This window comes from Patella vulgata, chromosome 3, assembly GCF_932274485.2.
Source record: "Patella vulgata chromosome 3, xgPatVulg1.2, whole genome shotgun sequence".
Lineage (NCBI taxonomy): Eukaryota > Metazoa > Mollusca > Gastropoda > Patellidae > Patella > Patella vulgata.
The window spans coordinates 89478863-89499103 of NC_065881.2; the positions used below are offsets into that span (position 1 = coordinate 89478863).

The following is a 20241-nucleotide window of genomic DNA, read 5'->3' on the forward strand; positions in this document are numbered from 1 at the left end:
TGTTATCTTTTTATATTTCTTCCAAAGCAAATGTTAAAGGAGCTAAATCGCTAATATTTGGGACCTAGAAATTGACACAAATGGGTCGCAACGCATATAATTAATGCAACATGAATGTATATAAACTGATTTACATTAATCGTTTCTGTTTTTACTGTAATTTCTAATCAGTTATGTTCGGCGGAATACGCCAGAAATCTCAATTGAATGACAATCTTTAGCGTTTGGGTATTCCATTCTACACCGATGGTATTTATTGTGCATGCTGGATTACGTCACCATTTGATATGACTTGTGGAATATGTCTAGCCTCGTTCTTTGAGCTCATTTTTTCCCTGTAAGATCACAACACCAATGTTTATTTGAATGGACAAATAATTTGTGTTTTCAATGTCGAAGATTTTTGATGATATTGAGTTAGTGACTTAGCTACTTTAATTATTGTATCAAATCATTGTTTTTCAATATTTTAACTTGTCATGAATTATAGTTTCTGAAATTTCAATGTCATTGAAAATATGATAACGGTGTAGGGCCTACTGGGTTTTTTTTAAAATGATAGATTCTCGTAATTTTAATATAGACTATAGACCTACTTGATGTCTTTTTGAGACTAACATATGGTTCAATTTTATTTCAATAATTTGCACATGCGCATAGGGGTCTTTAACAGTGGGAGGAAACCGGAAGACCCAGAGAAAACCTACAAGGTTGGACAGGCGACTACTCATTGTCATGTAAGTGGAAAATTGAAACCAATCCAGTTGACTCAATAACAGACCTTATGATACAACACGCACGCACACGCTAACCATTCAGCCATCCAGCCCCCCACCCCACAACCCAGTATTATCAAAAGTTTACATAGGTGCATTGGAATGTTAATTTATGGTATCAAAACCAAAGTTTCTCGGTATTCAATAATAAATCTGTTCAAATACTGAAAGAGAAATTTTCAATAGGGCCAACAGTAACTTTTTATATTGTCGTCGCGCCTGTCCGTCCGTCCGTCCACAATTGTTTGTGAACACTCTACAGGTCACAATTCTTATCCGATTTTGACGAAACTTGAAATATAGGTTTATCTCCAAAAGATCTCGGTTGCTTTCGATAATGGCATATCAGACCGAAAATTCATGGATTATGGCCCCTAATTGTACGAAAAATCACGTTTTTAGCTTGTGGACCTTATAGAGGTCATAATTTTTATCCGATTGCCAGGCAACAAAACATACGCCCACAGCAGCTAAATCGTCCGAGCGGTCGTCAAGGGTTGTCGCATATTTATTCCTTTGTAGGTAATTGGGAGCCTTTACAAGACAGTTCCATACAGATCAGATTATAAATTTTGGCATTTGAGGGTTTACAAGGTTCTACAAACTGAAACAAGGGTCTCAACTCTGGAACTAATCTGCAGAAATTGTTGAAATTTGACAGGATCAATAAAGTGAAACAAGGGCCATAACTCTAGACGTAATAAACGGAAATTGCCAAAATTCGATAGGCTTCTTCGTTTCAGTAACCTAAAAAATGCATATAAATTTCAGAAAGATCGGATGATAACTTTTGACGTTAGAGCGTTCACAAGGATCAATAAAGTGAAACAAGGGCCATAACTCTAGACATAATAAACGGGAATTGCTGAAATTCAATAGGCTTCTTCGTTTCAGCAATCTAAATAATGCATATAAATTTCACAAAGATCGGGTGATAACTTTTGACGTGAGAGCGTTCACAAGGATCAATACAGTGAAACAAGGGCCATAACTCTAGACGTAATAAACGGAAATTGCCAAAATTCAATAGGCTTTTTTGTTTCAGTAATCTAAATAATGCATATAAATTTCACAAAGATCGAATGATAACTTTTGGCGTTAGAGCGTTCACAAGAAATTGTGGACAACGGACGGACCAACGGCAATATACGTCCACAGTTCAGTTTCGTAAAGATAGATTGCCAGGCAACAAAACATTCACCCACAGTAGCTAAATCGTCCGAGCGGTCGACAAGGGTTGTCGCATATTTATTCCTTTGTAGGTAATAATCAGATCAGATTATAAATTTTGTCGTTTGAGGGTTTACAAGGTTCTACAAACTTAAACAAGGGTCTCAACTCTGGAAGTAATCTACAGAAATTGTTGAAATTTGACAGGCTTTTTCGTTTTACTAATTTAAATAATGCATATAAATTTCATACAGATCATATGATCACTTTTGTCGAACTACAAACTGAAACAAGGGTCTCAACTCTGGAAGTAATCTACAGAAATTGTTGAAATTTGACAGGCTTTTTCGTTTTACTAATTTAAATAATGCATATAAATTTCATACAGATCACATGATCACTTTTGCCATTCAAACGTTCCCAATCGCCATAACTCTAGAAATTATTGACGGAAATTGCTGAAATTCAATAGACCTGTACTTTCACAAATTTAAATGATGCATAAAAATTTCATACATATCGAATGATAACTTTCATCAATTGAGCATTAACAAGGTTTAACAAAGTAAAACAAGGGCAAAAACTCTAGAAGTACTTACTGTAAATTGCTGAAATTTAATAGGCTTTTTCGTTCACAAGGATCAATAAAGTGAAACAAGGGGCATAACTCTAGACGTAATAAATGGAAATTGCTGAAATTCAATAGGCTTCTTCGTTTCAGTAATCTGAATTATGCATATAAGTTTCAGAAAGATCGGATGATAACTTTTGATGTTAGAGCGTTCACAAGGATTAATAAAGTGAAACAAGGGCCATAACTCTAGACGTAATAAACGGGAATTGCTGAAATTCAATAGGCTTCTTCGTATCACTAATCTAAATCATGCATATAAATTTCACAAAGATCGGGTGATAACTTTTTGCGTTAGAGCGTTCACAATGATCAATAAAGTGAAACGTTCACAAGGATCAATAAAGTGAAACAAGGGCCATAATTCTAGACGTAAAAACGGAAATTGCCGAAATAATGCATATAAATTTCAGAAAGATCGGATGATAACTTTTGGCGTTAGAGCGTTCACAAGGTTCAATAAAGTGAAACAAGGGCCATAACTCTAGACGTAATAACCGGAAATTGCTGAAATTCAATAGGCTTCTTCGTTTTACTAATTTAAATAATGCATGTAAATGTCAGAAAGATCGGATGATAACTTTTGGAGTTAGAGCGTTCACAAGGTTCAATAAAGTGAAACAAGGGCCATAACTCTAAACGTAATAAACAGAAATGGTTGAAATTCAATAGGCTTCTTCGTTTCGCTAACTTAAATATTGCATATAAATTTCACAAAGATCGTATGTTAACTTTTGGCATTAGAGCCTTCACAAGGTTCAACAAAGTGAAACAAGGGCCATAACTCTAGACGTAGTAAACGGAAATTATTGAAATTAAATAGGCTTCTTCATTTCACTAATGTAAACAACATATATCAATTTGAAAACAATTGGATGATAACTTTTGGCGTTAGAGCATTCACAACAAAATATGGACGATGGACGGACGGACGGGGGCGACGGCAATATACGTCCACATTTCAATGTGGGCGTATAAAAATCGGACCAAAACTGACAGACAAAATGTCCGCTCCTCGTACTCAAATAGCGTATACATATAATATATCAATGTTGTGCTCACTCTAGAGGTCACAATTTTCTTCTGATTTTGATGAAACTTGAAATGTAAGTTTTTAACCAAACAATCTCGGTTCCTTTTGATATTTGCGCAATTTAGACTTTAACTTCCTGAATTATGACCCCTGATTGTACCAAAAATCGCGTTTTTAGCTTGTGAACCCTGTAGAGGTCATAATTTTTATCTGATTTAAAAAAACGTTTGAATATATGACTGTGACACCCTAAGGATGGTTGAGTTTGAATTTTCTGAAAATCAGACCAAAACTGACAGACAAACTGTCCGCTCCTCGTACTCAAATAGCGTATACATATAATATATCAATGTTGTGGACACTCTAGAGGTCACAATTTTCTTCTGATTTTGATGAAACTTGAAATGTAAGTTTTTAACCAAACAATCTCGGTTCCTTTTGATATTTGCGCAATTTTAATCTTTAACTTCCTATATTATGACCCCTGATTGTACCAAAAATCGCGTTTTTTGCTTGTGAACCCTTTAGAGGTCATAATTTTTATCCGATTTAAAAAAACGTTTGAATATATGACTGTGACACCCTAAGGATGGTTGAGTTTGAATTTTCTGAAAATCAGACCAAAACTGACAGACAAAATGGCCGCCCCTCGTTCACAAATAGCGTAAAAATATGGTTAACAAGGTTGTTGACCGGCGGGACGATTTACCCATTACCACTCAAATATCACCACATACTACACAATACTACAACATAATGGTGCCAGATGAGCATTTTACTTGATTTTTTTCAAAAATAGTGAGATATATCGTGGGAAATGTACTTCAAATGTGATTAACTATGTCTGGCTGTTCCATTTGCATACCTATATCACCCAAATCAAGAAAATAATAACCCAATACTACCAAATACTACTTAATTCTACCCAATATTAAAAAATACAAACCTAATATCGTCAATTAGCAGCACATCAATATAATAATTGCAACGAATATTCGATAATTTGCAGAAAAATAAAATATTTACGCAATTCTCTCCCTTTACAAACCGACAAATAGATTTTAGATTGCTACTCAGATTAATAATCTTGTTGGGCTTTGCAGTTTGTTTCCAAGACAAAAAAAGAGTTTTAAAAGAAGTTAATAAAGATTTAAAAATGCATTAAAATAAGTCAGTTAATAAAATAAACAGCCAAGCATCCAAATAAAAGAGTATTTTAGAGGAAAATGTTCATTTAACGGTCTTGTGGCCTACTCAAAAGTCTTCTTATACTATAACTATTTCTTCATCCTGGTGATTTTAGTATGACAACGCGCTGTCTACAAGATCACGCGGTCCTGTAACAAGCGGTTGCCATGCAAGATACGCCCACATTTTGCAAGAGATGGACAGAGAACAAACTCAAAAACAGAAGTGATTTTTTCGTACAATCAAGGGCCATAATTCAGGAAGTTATGATCCAATATGTGCGAATATCGAAAGGAACCAAGATCTTTGGGTTATAAATATGTATTTCAAGTTTCATCAAAATCAGAAATTCGAACTCAACCCCCATAGGGTGTAATGGTGATATATTCAAACGTTTTTTTAAATCGGATAAAAATTATGACCTCTACAGGGTTTACAAGCTAAAAACGCGATTTTTCGTACAATCAGTTGCCATAATTCAGGAAGTTACCTTCCGATATGCACGAATATCGAAAGGAACCGAGATCTTTGGGTTATAAACTTACATTTCAAGTTTCATCAAAATAGGATTTAAATTGTGACGTCTATAGTGTCCACAACCTTGATATACCATATTTTTACGCTATTTGAGAACGAAGGGCGGCCATTTTGTCTGTCAGTTTTGGGCCGATTTTCACGAAATTCGAACTCAGTCGTCCTTAGGGTGTAACGGTGATATAATAATACGTTTTTTTAAATCGGATAAAAATTATGACTTCTATAGGGTCCACAAGCTAAAACCGCAATTTTTCGTACAAACAGGGGCCATAATTCAGGAAGTTACAGTCCGATATGCGCGAATATCGAAAGGAACCGAGATCTTTGGGTTATAAACTTACATTTCAAGTTTCAACAAAATCGAATAAAAATTGTGACCTCTATAGGGTCCACAACCTTGATATACCATATTTTTACGCTATTTGAGAACGAACGGCGGCCATTTTGTCTGTCAATTTTGGGCCGATTTTCACGAAATAAGATCTCAGTCGTCCTTAGGGTGTAACGGTGATATAATAATACGTTTTTTTAAATCGGATAAAAATTATGACTTCTATAGGGTCCACAAGCTAAAAACGCGATTTTTCGTACAAACAGGGGCCATAATTCAGGAAGTTACAGTCCGATATGCAAGAATATCGAAAGGAACTGAGATCTTTGGGTTATAAACTTACATTTCAAGTTTCAACAAAATCGGATAAAAACTGTGACCTCTATAGGGTCCACAAGCTAAAAACGTGACTTTTCGTACAAACAGGGGCCATAATCCATGAAGTTTCGATCCGATACATGCCAATAACGAAAGCAGCCGAGATGTTTTTGGGATAAAGCTATATTTCAAGTTTCGTCAAAATCGGACAAAAATTGTGACCTGTAGAGAGTCCACAAACAAATTGTGGACGGACGGACAGGGGCAACGACAATATACGTCCACATGAAAATGTGGGCGTATAAAAATCATTTGGGTATAATATGTCAGGAAAGCCTACGAATTTATCTTTATATCTGTCTTTTAATGATTATTTACGCGTCTTCTTTGTCTTTTAAATGATTCCGGTTTCAAACCAGTCGCCTTTGAAAAAAAAAACCTCTTGTCAAACTTTCACCGATTCTTCGAATATCGACACTATTGAACAAATTCTAAGTATTCTACGGTATATACCCACAGGTGACGATGTCGCGGCGATGTCATTACCACCTAAATAAATAGACACGGTCACCAGTTTCATCCCACATATGCATATGTTTATATTTATTTTTTCATGTCAACGATTAAGTTATTGCATATACTTAATGGACGATGTTTAGTTTTTTCATGTCAACGATTAAGTTATTGCATATACTTAATGGACGATGTTTAGTTTTTTCATGTCAACCATTAAGTTATTGCATATACTTAATGGACGGTGTTTAGTTTTTTCATGTCAACGATTAAGTTATTGCATATACTTAAAGATACATTATGGGAGATATGATAAAGAGATGGCAGTTCTCGCTATGATAGTTAAAAAACTAGATAGTGTAAAGGTAATTTGCTGAAAATTTCAGTCAAATTGATCCACTATGAGCCGAGAAAGAAGCGGGTGAAATTTTTGCATAGTCTCGGTCATCATTACTAAAATCATTAATATAAACAGCATAGTCTCGATTATCCACTTTTATTGATTTAATTATCAATAGCTTTTAGCGGCATATAGGAATCTAATCCAGCCAACATCGAAGGCTAGCCTTGACATCAAGGGTTTATTATGGTCTGGATAAGTTAATTAATGTCTAATTGATAATTTAGATAACATTTCAGGCCTAAAGAAAGACTTGTAATAAGCAGATTTTGCTCTTGCATAATGCATGTTTAATGGACGATGTTTTAGTTTAAAATTAACGAAATTGTACATGTTTATTACAAATGTTTAATGCTCTACTCGTATATACATTCCACCCGACTTAACAATTAATCTATGGGGTTAAGATTGTTGATTGGGTAATCAAGTTCTGGTTTATTTATATTATCAAAGAAACCGACAGAGCTGTAACAGGCCGCAAATGATAGTTTTGATGAACTGAGAAGTGTCGCGTCAAGAATTACACACTGGAAAGAAACGTGCAATTTCGTTAATTTTAAAATAAAACATCGTGCAGTAAGTAAACACGCAATAAATTAATAGTTGACATGAAAAAATGAATATAAATATTATGCAATTGTTTTGTTAAAACATTAATTTTAAAATAAATACAAACAATCGACACTAACTAGGTAATTTCGAGACTAACATATAGTTCAATATTATTTCATTAACTCGCTTGAGCGAAGGGGTGTTTAACAGTGAGATGAAACCGGAGGACCCAAGAAAACCCACCTTGTTTGACAGACGACCTTATCAAGTGGTAACAGATAGATGGGTCATTTTGGGAATAAAATATGGTATATTGTCATACTTGTTTTTCTTATTTTAAGTTTGTCGCTTGGAAACCAACTGTAAAGCCAAAGAAGATGATTAAACCGAGTAGCAATCTAAAATCAATTTACCGGTTGTAAAGGGAGATAACTGTAAACATTTCAATTTTCTGCAAAATATCGAATATTCGTTGCAGTAATTATCTTAATGTGCTGTTATTTGACAATATTAGGTTGTTATTTGATCATATTTGGTAGTATTTGATGAGTATTTGGTAGTATCGGGTTATTATTAGCTTTTTTGGGGTGGTATAGGGAGTCAAATGGAACAGCCAGACATCGGTATCGCTTTTGAAGTACATTTCCCGAGATATAACTCTCTATTTTTGAAAAAAATCAAATGATATGTCAATATTGCATCATTAAGTTGTAGTATTGGGTAGTATGTGATGATATTGAGATGGTATTGGGGTGGTATTGGGTAGTATTGGGTAAATCATCCCACCCGTTGTTGATCCTCTAGAGGTTACAGTTTTCTTCTGAACTTGAAATGTTAGTTTAAAACCCAAAGATATTGGTTCCATTCTATATTCGCGTGTATCGGATCATAACTTCCTTAATTTTGACCCCTGATTGTACGAAAAATCACGTTTTTAGCTTGTGATCCCTCTTAAGGTCACAATTATTATCCGATTTAAAACAACGTCCGAATATATCACTGTTACACCGTAATTTTGATTGAGTTCGGATTTTAAAAAACATTTAAATATATCACCATTCCCCCATAATGAATGTTGAATTCGAATTTCGGGAAAATCGAAATGAAACTGCCCGACAAAATGTCCACTCTTTGTATGCAAATTGTGTAAAAATAGGCAATACGAAGGTTGTGGACCCTCAAGAGGTCACAATTTTTATCCGATTTTGATGAAAAATTAAAACATATCTTTATATCCCAAAGATCTCAGCCCCTTTTGATATTTGCGCATTTCAGACCATAACTTTCTGGATTATTGCCCCTGATTGTACAAAAAATCCAGTTTGTTTGTAGCTTGTTCTCTATCCATCTCTTGTAAAATGTGGGCGTATCCTGCCTGGCAGCCGCTGGCTATTTTACAAAACTAAATTTGTTCTTAAACTGTATATATAAAACAACTTTACAATTACATGTCGTACAATTTCTTTTCACTTTAATAAATGTAATATAATTTTAAATCACATCTAAAAAAATTGTCTCAAATTAAAACAATTTTGGTTCTTACATGTATATTGAATAAAACCCAGCTTGTCAGATCAAAAAAAATTCAGGCTTGATATCGGGAGACACTGTGGCTCTCATTGAGTGAGACGTTGGCACACTAGCCGAGTCGTCCCGTGTTCGATCCTGTCATTGCCCAGGAAAGCTCTTCTAGATTTTATGCCATGGTTCCCCCTTGCCAGTGATGCAGGACATAGGGCCTGGCAAGGAGAGAGAAATGGAGTTTAATGTCCACTCAACACAAACTACGCCATAGCAGGACAAACACATGGATCAATTTTATTTCAATTATTTGGCTGTAGGGGTCTTTTGCACTGGGAGAAAACCTGGGGACCAGGAGGAAACAGTTGTATAGTCGTCTGGATGGCACAACAAAAAAAAACAACATCGCACATGCACATTGGCGTGTATGTAAAAGTTGGAATGTTGGATTTTGAAATAAGATAAGACCTTAGTGCCTCATTGCACACTATATGGCGTATGTAATGGGTTTTTTTAACGTCTTTTGATAATGAGAGCACGAGTAATTCTTTTTTGAAAGAATAAATGCTTCCATTATCCCAGATTGGATCCCGGCGTGTCGAAAAAATTACTCAGGATTTCCAAAATTGTCTGACATATTATTCCCTGGTTTCATCAGATCTAGCAGAAAAACAGGGCATTATAACCAATCATTCAATTTGTCACTTGCTAATATTGGGGAGCCACAGTGGCTCGGTGGGTAAGACGTTTGTTTTGCTAACTATATTGGCTCTGTGAGTAAGACATTGGCTCGCTAACTTAGAAATCCCAAGTTTATCAGGATTTTCCCCTGTGGTTCCCCATTGTTAGCGGTGCAGGATGGAAGGCCTAGCAAGAGACAACGTAATGAAGTGCACATAAAGAACCCTTGGCAGTTGGAATTCAATGTGTCAGGGCAAAATTTCCCTTATAGAACTCTGAATGGCGTATTCCCGTTTTCATTTGTCCAGTCAGAGAGGGACAGTAGGACGTTAAACCCCATTTGATTTTATATCAGTTGCTTAATGCAGGCTCAATAACCAGGCTGCCAGTGTTGGCCTAGACAGTTCATTAGGATTTTCTGACCAGAGGTTTCTCATGGTCAGTGGTGTATGGCGGAGGGCCTGTCAAGAAAGAATCCATAGTTGTTTGGAGTAGTTAGGACATTGGTGTGCACGTAAAAGAGCCCAAGGTTTTGTGTACTCATGTGTGTGTCATGTGTGTATGTAAAAGAATCCATGGCAGTTGTAATTTGATATAAGAATAGGTCATATGGCAGCTGTCAAGGTAAAATTTCCCTCAGCACACTGCACATTTTGTGTTTCTGTATACAGAGAGTGAGAAAAATGGGGTTTAATGTCCACTCAACACAAACCGGGTAACTTCCAGGCTAACATTCAGTTCTATGCTTGCATCTTTTCTTTTCAATGTGGGGTTGAATGGTCTTGTGGTTAATGTGTGCACGTGAAATCACAAGGTCTGTCCTTGAGTCAAGTGACTTAATTGAACAAGACAAGGAGTGGGGTCACCTGTCGAACCTCGTGGACACACTAACCAAATCATACGGCCAAACAAGTGGGCATACTCCCGCCCCATTCACTAGTCGATTGCATCACCTTTCACGTCGCATGATTAAACATGGCAGGGGACTGTATTCAAACAATCACGTGACTTCTCAATATGATTGGTGATTAAATATAATTCGGGCGAATATATCAAACATGTTTGATTCGCAAATCATTCAACCAAAATACAGTGACCAATTTCGGCGCGGATTCATTCGGCAGAATCATTCGGCTACTGTGTCCACCGCTTAAACTCATTTCAACAACAATAAAATGTCAGCAGCATAATATTGTAAACATAGGATATAGCAATAGCTATCACTTTCACATGCAAAATTCTTTATATATTTTATGGCCAAATGGAATTTTTATTTGCCAAATCTTACTTTGCTTTACATTAGCCCATTCTTTAGATGCTTTACTAAGATCCAGTTTATTTTTTGTTAAGTAATTGACATCAAATTTGATAATGGATTGGTTATTTTAATAAAGTTTTGCTTACAAAATCTTCTCTGACAAACTACACAGTTAAATATCACAGCAATATTTACAAAATTTTATGAGAGCCAACCCTTTTGTTTCAGTCAGGTGTAAAACTACATGTATTGCCTATTGAGTATTATTGATGACTTTGGTCTTTTAAAATACCGTATTGAATGAAATGTTTTAAATATGTACCGGTACCGTGCAGCCTACACAACACATCAAATCTCACAAGGATTACCGAATTTCCAGCAAATTTACTTTTACCGTGTAGCCTACACATGATGGTCAGATATTATATTTAGGTACCTTAATCATTGATAGAAATAGCAAGTTTATTTGTAAGATGAGCTTTACATAAGACTCGTCATTCACTTGTGTACATTTTGAAGTGGTAGCCTGATGAAAGAAATGCTGACCGTTATCTCATTCGGGAATCGTCGCTAATCACTATAATATTATAATGCCTACGACCCATGGTGGCAGTATAATTTGAAATAATACAATGTCAAATAAGGCTGAAGTGTGAATGGCATGTAGTTATATATAGACTATCTTTCAGAAGTGAGGATGAAGTGTGAATGGCATGCAGAAGTTGAATGGGATGTAGTTGTATATAGACTATATTTCAAAAGTGTTAATGACATTCTGTAAAAATAGACCATCTTTCAGAAGTGACGCTGAAATGTTGTGAAAACAGGCCATTTTTTGGAAGTGTCCTAGTTTTTTTAACACTTCGTTTGAAGTGTCCATAGAAGTGTGTTGGAAATGAACACTTCAGAGGAAGTGTACACTTCATTTCAGTAAGAGTAACAACAGCTAAAGGTTTAAAATGTACATTTATTTCTTACTTTAGAGGGCTTCACCAATTGTATACAGTCTTAAGACCAACTAGAAATCAGCCAGATTTCTTCAAGTTTGGGAATGTGACCTCAAAGATTTGATGAAGGGAATCCTGTCATCAACCTCTCAAACATAGGCGTACGAGCCAGGGGGCAGGGGGGCAGCTGCCCCCCTAACTTTCGGGCAAGCTGACTTTTCGGGCAGACGGGTAAAGTGAAAAAAAAGTTTTATTTCATCTACTTGTCAAAATAAAGTGCCCGAAATCTAATAAAACACCAATTTTACGGGCTGGAATAGCAGTAAAACGCGTTTGAGGCCGTCAAATATTCAAAAATTTTTCTTGGGGGGTCCTTACAAAGTCAGCTCTGCTTCTTCGCCTCTCGAAGAAAACCGTCGCCGCTGTCTGTAAACCTGAAATTTTTTCGGGCATTTGTAGTTTTGCTTCCCTGTCACCGACCGTTAATAACACACTAATTTTAATTATCTTTTAATTGAATACCACGAATTTGTACTGAGTAGACTATGGATTAAAACATTTTGTCTGGAGCCACTCTACTTTGTGCGACATTTTTCGGGCATTGATTATTATTTGTGAATTCAGCTGCAACAGTCTGATTGAATGGTTTGAATTCAAAATGGGATTTAGGTTACAAAACCATTGGATACTGTTGGAGTTGCTTACACGGGCTAGAATAGCAGAAAACGCATATGTGGTGGTTAAATTTTCAAAATTTTCTCCGGCAGGGTGGGGCCTCCATACTCCGCGACATTTGATTGGTTGTTTGGAATTCGGGTCAGCCAGGTGGGCTATATTGGACCAAATTGAAGTTGCTGTATTCACAGGCTGGAATAGCAGGAAAACGCGTTTGCGGCAGTTAAATTTTCAAAATTTTCTGCTAACGGTCCCGTCTTCGTGGACTGTAAACGATTGATCTTTTGATTGGAATTAGGCTATAATAGACCACTTTGTTCAAGGACTGAAATAGCAGGAAAACGTGTTTGCAGCCATCAAATATTCCAAAATTTTTTTTTGGGGGGGGGGGGTCCATGCACGGTAAGCTTTGCTTCTTCGCCTCTCGAGGAAGACCGACGCCACTGTCTGTAAACCCGAAATTATTTCGGGCATTTCGGGTTCTGCCCCCCTAACTGTCATCGAGCCTGTACGCCTATGCTCTCAAAGACAATAAATTAAATTGTCGCCCAATTATTATCTATTCAGATGGTGTCATATTACACTGCTCTATATTTAGAATGTATAACTAAAGCTAGACGAGATTTGAATAAGAGAATAAGAAAAACTAATCAAATTAAACATAGAAATAAACAAATTTAATAACAATTTAATATATAATAAAAAAACATTTGATTCAAATATTACATAATGTAATAATAAGCTTATTAATTAGATGTAATATCTACAGCATCTTGTCTAAGCCAGGGTATAAAATATCTTACACTATTTTACTCATATACTTTGTCATTGACCACTTTGATGTTAACCAATTAAATGATTTTGGAATTTTTTCCTGTGGAGATTAATATTCATAAGTAAAACAAGGGTTGTTGAGCACATTACGATTATATAACTCTTGTCAATTATATATTGATTTCTATAGAAAGGGTTCAATATCGAAATATCAATGGCATATTGAGCCATCGTACAATACCATTTAAGAACTTATCAATTATCATTAAAAGAAAATTTGATCCAACATTATCTATGTTGGTGCAAAATTATGAACATTTACATACAGGGAAAAGGTCAACCCAAATCTTTTACATGTATTTGTTATTTAAAGGAGCTATTTCCTATTTTCGAGTTCATTTTGGCTTGTATAGCGTGCTGTGGCCCCACATTTTGTTGTAACTTCTACAAGACAAGAAGTTATTCCCGATATGCGCGAACATCAAACCGAGATCTTTGATAGCCTACCTAAACATATATATTAAGGTTTTTTTTCAAAATCGGATACAAATCGTTAGAGGGACCACCACCTTCGATCCGATTATCACGAAATTCGAACCCAGGGTGTAATGATGATATATTTAAACGGTTTTTAAAATCGGATATAAAATGTGATTACTTGAGGGTCCACAAGCCAAAAACCCCGAAATTTTTGGTACAACCAGGGTCCATAATTTAGGAGGTTACGGGCCATTATGTGCGAATATGGAAAGAAACCAAATTCCATGAAATATAGACATATATTTTAAGTTTGATCAAAATCGGATAAAAACATTGTGACCTGTACAGTGTTATTACACACTTTTACACTATTTGCGAACGAGGAGCGGACAGTTTCAATCCGCTTTTCATGCAATTCGAATTCATGATATGTTAGAACAGCTTTTAATATTGGATAAAATGCCAATATCGAAAGGAACCGCGTGTCCACAAATAAATTGTGGACTGACAGGGGCGACTCAATACACGTCCACTTGAAAATGTGGGCGTACAAAAATAGCACAGCATGATAAAACTGGGTTTTTGGAAGACTAAACAACTGATTTCCCAGAAATGATATCAAAGACTTTATATAAAATGAAATTTTTATTTTAGAAATTAAAATGTTGTCATTTGATACTCCCAATGGCCAGTTCATAGTTGTCAACGCTTATGTAATTTATATTAGGACAATAATGCTACTCAAGATGGATATGTTGTTTAGATCAGCATACCAAGCAATTAAAATCAGTGAACCAGACCAAACACAAACATTCAAAATTTAGTACTGTATACATTAATTGCTTAATTAGCTTCAGGCGACTTCTCAGGCTTTATATGTTAACCCCCTATTAGTTACTCTACTAATTGCTTATGTAATGAAATGAAATTAAATGAAATGGGGTTTAACGTCCTACTGTTCTGCTCCTATGCTGGGCTAATGAAGACGGGCATACGCCATACAGTGGGCTATGAGGGAAATTTTGCCGGGCAGCGGCACTATCGCCTACTCTTATATCGAATTCCAACTGCCAAGGGATCTTTTACGTGCATTCCAATGTATACACAGGAACTCAGTTTTTCATCTCATCCGAAGGACTAGACAGCTGTCCTTGTCAGGCCCTCCGTCCTGCATCATTGACAAGGGGAAACCACGCCGGAAAATCTGGATGAACTTTCTCCGCCAATGCAGGGATCGAACACCCGACCTCCAGGCTAGCGAGCCACCGTCTTACCCACTTAGCCACGTGATCCCCTAATTGTTTATGTTTCCAATTGAACCAATCACTCTGTATTGTAACAACATAGGTCTTATGGTTTCGTTTTATAGGACTATAAATATTATCTTTTAGTTTACTAATTTATCATTTGTAATTGATAACAATAATAATACAATAAGACTACAATAACAATAAATAGGACACAGGGTTTGCCAAATGAAGGTGTCAACTAACCTAATGCCAACCAGGTCTTATTGAATAATAAAGACGCATGCAATAGAGAAATTAATATACACGTATTTTATAATTAGAAACGAAATAAGAAATACAAAAAAAAGAAGAAAATTTGTCTTACCCTTTATTTGTTCAACAGAGAAATTATAAAAACCTTCCGGTTACACAACATCAACATCACCCAGTCTCTCAGAAATACATGCGACCGACAACTAGCCTACCGTATAAAACCGAGTTGTACCAATGACCTATTATTATAAAAATTAAAGATAACCTTTATTATATTTTTAAAATGTTGTAAAGCAGCAAGCCTAGCTCCAACCCAGCCTAGTTGGGGGACATGGCATTTTGGGCGTGGAATACCACACCCACCACCAGAAACAAGGCAGACTTACATTCTGCCTGATACCAGATATACATGCATTGATACCATATAGGAGAAAATTGGTACACTTTACAGCTAGGTTGACTTCCTGGGCTCCAGCTCTACCACCACAGAAGTTAAAAGTCTGACCTCGTTATCAAAAGGGAGATAATCGGAAATTTTGTTTTTGACATATTTGGCTTCATCTACCCATATGAAAGCTTCAAGTCGAAATTTTCACTGTTTTCAGATCTAAGCTTAAAATTAGGTAATACGCATGTGCGGTAGAGACCATATGCCTTATATAAAACTTGCAAATTAGGAACACCTACCAATTGGTAAATAAGCAACAAGCGAGGGATTGATTGATAAGACGTTTTCGGGGAATAGATCAATTTGCACTTATCGTTGTGTATTTCTACACAAACCAGGGTAACTAAGATAGACACGGGTCATGCAGTCTGCTATGAGGGTGACCCTGTTAAGGAATAGCGTCTATCCCGTTCAAATAGAACGAACAACCGGGGTCGGATACGAACAACCGTGGTCGGATACGAACAACCGGGATCGGATACATGTTGGTGAGCACGTATATATCCGTTAGGCTTTCATTTAAAGAGCGCGTGGCTCTATTCATTGGAATATTAAAATAAACGAAAATGGGTCTAAACATGTGACATGAATGTATATAATGCCCCCGTCAGATCGGGCTGGCGTCCTTGCTGCGACCATACGTCGTCCAGAAAATGCACAAGGTCGCCGGCAAACGTGAACATAACGCAGGAAATCTCCCCAAAAATTACAAAATTGAAACAAAAACGCGTACTTTAAAAGTCAGATGGCACAACCCTGGCGTTTGTTTTCAACTCGGCGATGATTGACGATCAAAGCATGATAACTAGCGTTTCCGCCACGCTTTTACCACGTTCTGGTACCATTTGCCGTCGCCGTAGCAACGCAGTAAGGACGCCACCCTGGTCTGACGGAGGTATAAGCTACCAGTATTTGAAAATTCTAAGGACATGGCTGATTCATTTAACAAATGTTTTGTTGACAAGATAAAAAGATTCGATCTGAATTAAAATTTCTACCGCAGTTACCTTCGATAACACCACTACCTTCTGCAGTGTACAGCTTCTTGAATTTACAGAAACAGCATTATTTATGATACGTCATTACTTATGGTGTTATATATATATATATACGTTGCGCTGTAGATTGTGGAAGAGTGGTGTCTCTGGTGTTACTTTATCTGCGGCATTGATACGATTGACCATGGTCTAACGGTGAAGAGTCTCGAGACTCGGGGGGGGGGGGGCAGCACGTGTGCGCTTTATCAGAAGGTCTGTCATTGAGTCAACTCATGGTTTCGATTCCCCGGCTGTACGGGACAAGGAATAGGGTCGCCTGTCCAACCTCGTGGGTTTTCTCCGGGTCCTCCGGCGGCCTCCCATTGCTAAAGACCCCCACGCGCAAGGTAATTATTGAAATAATATTGAACCATGTGTTAGTCCCGAAATGACCTGCCCTCACCCACCTTATCACTTTTTTCTAATTTTACATGCTGAACATTTATTTGACGAAACTCGACGAATTATCGCTATAATATTTTAACTTCCTTAAAGTAACTCACACCCAATTCTTTTGGGAATGACAAAAGAACAACTGGCTGGCCTTCCAAGTTTAATTACTAAACTCAGATCATATGGTAACAATAACAAAATATTGAGAATATGAATAAAAAGATGCATTATTTCAATTTCTTATGATAATAATGTAACCTCCCTTGTAAAGGGACAGTGTAGGGAAGCTATAAACTATACTATTCAAAAAAAGTAGGGGATATTTGATTTTGGGGGCATAATACTAAAATATGCAAATGACTACGAAAAAAGTCACTATAGAACCTAACAGAAGAAACATTTCCAGTTACATGTGACGCCCAAACGCACCAATAGCTACCGCATGGAATGCAGGTGATGCTTGGGATCATCATGGGGGTCCAACCCAAGATTTGCACGACTCTGACTTTGAATGTTACAGTCATTGTGGCATTGAATTCCAGGGTGGAAACATCAGTTTAATTGTTTTAGTGACCAGAAAACAAATTTTGATATGCGTCGGCTTACCCAAAATGAAAGGTTACGTGCCCTTGACATGCTACAGATCGGCACAACACAGGCGGTTGTGGCGCGGACGATGAATGTTTCTCAGTCTGTCATAAGCAGGCTATGGTCCAGATACCGTGATACACAATCTGTACAGGACAGACCACGCTCAGGTCGACCAAGGGCGACAACTCAAGCCCAGGATCGATTTATCCGTACCTTGGCCTTGAGAAATCGTGTCATCACAGCAAATCAGATCAGCGCTCGTCTTCAAACAGACACTGGTGTGAGCGTGAGTGGCCAGACGATTCGGAATCGACTGCATAGGGGTCACCTTTGCGCCCGACGTCCTCGCGTGATCCCTTGTTTGAGAGATCATCACATTCAGGCAAGACGTCGTTGGTGTAGGGGTCGTCAACACTGGGATAATCGACGCTGGAGCAATGTGATGTTTTCAGATGAGTCAAGGTTCACTGTTGATTTTTTGGACAGACGTAGGAGGGTGTGGCGTCGTCGAAACGAGCGCTTCCAAGACGTTAACGTCATCAGACATGATCGATTTGGGGGTGGTTCTGTTATGGTGTGGGGAGGCATCACTGTTGCTGAAAGAACGGCTTTACATATTGTTGCAGGGCGTGTTACAGGCCAGTACTACCGGGACAACATCTTGGCAGTCCATGTTGTGCCGTTCGCACGACGTCATGGCCGCCGTTTCATCTTCCAGGATGACAACGCAAGATGTCACAGGGCCAGGATCGTTACAGGTTACCTCCAACAACAGAACATCACCACATTACCTTGCCCAGCACTGAGTCCCGACCTCTCCCCCATCGAGCATGTCTGGGACATGCTTGGACAGAGGTTACGTCAACGTCAACAACGTCCTGCCAATGTCCAAGAACTTGCTGCTGCGTTGCAACAGGAATGGGACAATCTGGACCAAAATGACCTTAGACGTCTCATTAGGAGTATGTCACGTCGAATCAATGCTTGTTTGGCAAACAGAGGAGGATTTACCCGTTACTGACTTGGTTGTGATGCTGTGGTAACTTTGCTGTTTGACCCCGGATATCATTTTACCCTTATAATGGTCAGTCTGTGCCTTACTTAGTCTAACGATCATTTGGAATAAATCGATGAATGTGAACTTCATTTCATTTTGTCATTTGTTTCTTCGTCAGTTTCATTAGGTGACTTTAATAACACTTAAAAATCAAATATCCCCTACTTTTTTTGAAAAGTATAGATGTTACAATTAGCAATAGTATAACCACCGTAGAGGTGTTTGAATGAAAACACAAAAGGAAAACACCTCAATGGATAAAAGTAACTAACAACACCAGTAAAAGCTATAGCTACTGGGTGGGAGGGCAGGGAAAAGTTTGCTTCGCCATGCTTGACAACTATTGTAACCGGGGGTGTAAATTCTCAATAAAAACTAAGGTGGTTAGTTTTTAAACCTTTATTAAAAACCCTGAAATATATATACATTAAAATTAATATACAGTTGAGTACAATAAAATAATAGTAAGGCATGCATATTGGTACTCAATGAAATACATCAATAATTTATACACTAAAATACATCACTAATTAAATTAAACATATGGTTATATACAAATTTAGGATACGGATTATGCAGGAGAGAGCTAAACATAAAACTACATTAGAAATTATATAAATGAATTCGTTACATAAACGTCAAAAATGAATTAATGTTTTAATTCTCCTATCACAAATCGATATGCATTACTCTACGGAATGGTTTGTTTAGTTCAGCCAGCTAATCAGATTGGGGGGGGGGGGGGTGGATGTCTGAATGGTTAGCGTGCGCGCGCTGTATCATAAAGTCTGCCATTGAGTCGACTGTCGTGGTTTCGAATCCCCGGTTGTACGTGGCAAGGAGTAGGGTCGCCTGTCCAACCTCGTGGGTTTTCTCCTGGTCCTCCGGTTTCCTCCCACTGCTAAAGACCCCTACGCGCAAGCGAATTATTGAAATAAAATTAAACCATGTTGGTCCCGAAATGACCTAGTTTGTGTCGAGTGGACGTTAAACCCCATCTCTCTCTCTCTCTCTCTAATCAGATTGATCAAAATAAACTTACACTGTATGTCTTCATTTCGTTCAGTCAACCATTAGAATGATGACACTAATCTGAGGCTCCACCTACTCCGTGTGTGTGTTGGGGGGGGGGGGGTGAATGATCGAATGATTGTATCATAAGGTCTGTCATTGTCTTGTGTCAGAAAAGGAAACTACCGAAACGGACAAAGATCGCCCTTGTTCATGCCGTCGTTGCATCGGGCAAAGTTCGCTTCCTTAAATAAAGAAGAATTCTAAGGCTAATGACAAAATATTTAATACGAAAAATTATTTTACGGATTCATTAATACGAATTATATGTCTCGACTCAAAATAATCTAATAACTTACATCGGTATATTTATTGAACGAGTCAATTAAATATCATGCAAATCAAACCACGCATGAC

General features: G+C 37.3%; 1 long non-coding RNA gene across 2 annotated transcripts in view; it reads right to left on the reverse strand.

The window, feature by feature from the left end:
- The window catches only part of LOC130012288 (uncharacterized), a 30077-nt gene extending 14310 nt beyond the window's left edge, over positions 1-15767 (reverse strand). For both annotated transcript variants that reach the window (XR_008787697.1, XR_008787698.1), the window contains exons 1-2: positions 15674-15767; positions 15400-15526 (exon numbers count right to left, since the gene is read on the reverse strand). This is a non-coding gene — a long non-coding RNA (uncharacterized LOC130012288). The remainder of the gene's footprint in view (positions 1-15399; positions 15527-15673) is intronic.
- Positions 15768-20241: the final 4474 nt, after the last annotated feature.